The sequence below is a fragment of the Otolemur garnettii genome, unplaced genomic scaffold (genome assembly GCF_000181295.1).
Source record: "Otolemur garnettii isolate 467f Iridium unplaced genomic scaffold, OtoGar3 scaffold00147, whole genome shotgun sequence".
NCBI classification, from domain to species: domain Eukaryota; kingdom Metazoa; phylum Chordata; class Mammalia; order Primates; family Galagidae; genus Otolemur; species Otolemur garnettii.
Genome location: NW_003852542.1, coordinates 315859 through 316336, shown reverse-complemented (window position 1 = coordinate 316336; position 478 = coordinate 315859).

Genomic DNA, 478 nt, shown 5'->3' with positions numbered 1-478 from the left:
TCATGCTAAATAGCTATGTTTTCAATTAATGCAATTATGTGGTGGAACATTATTTTAGTCTTTCTAACTGTGCATTGATTTGGTTGTAAAAAAATGTTATAATGAATGTAATGTCATATTCGTATATAACACTGTATCTAAGAATAAGACAAGTATCAATGCACAGTTATAGTGTCTAGTAAAATTTAGAGCTTTTACCACTACGTTCCCCAAGATTCAAAGTAAAATACTCTGTAAGTGACTGGCTAGGTCTGAAAGATTGCATGAGAGTTTTCCTACCAGCCATCAATTTAGAAATGTGGTTTCATTTTCTGGCATATACACACAATGATCAGTTTTTATGATTGTGTAAATCTCCCCTTGCCCTACACTAGTCATGCAGTTCTCTAATATAACCTTTCTCAAGAAGAGCAACTTCATTGTTGAATAACGAAATACCCAGACAACTATCATTTAGGACCTTTGTGTATATAATTGG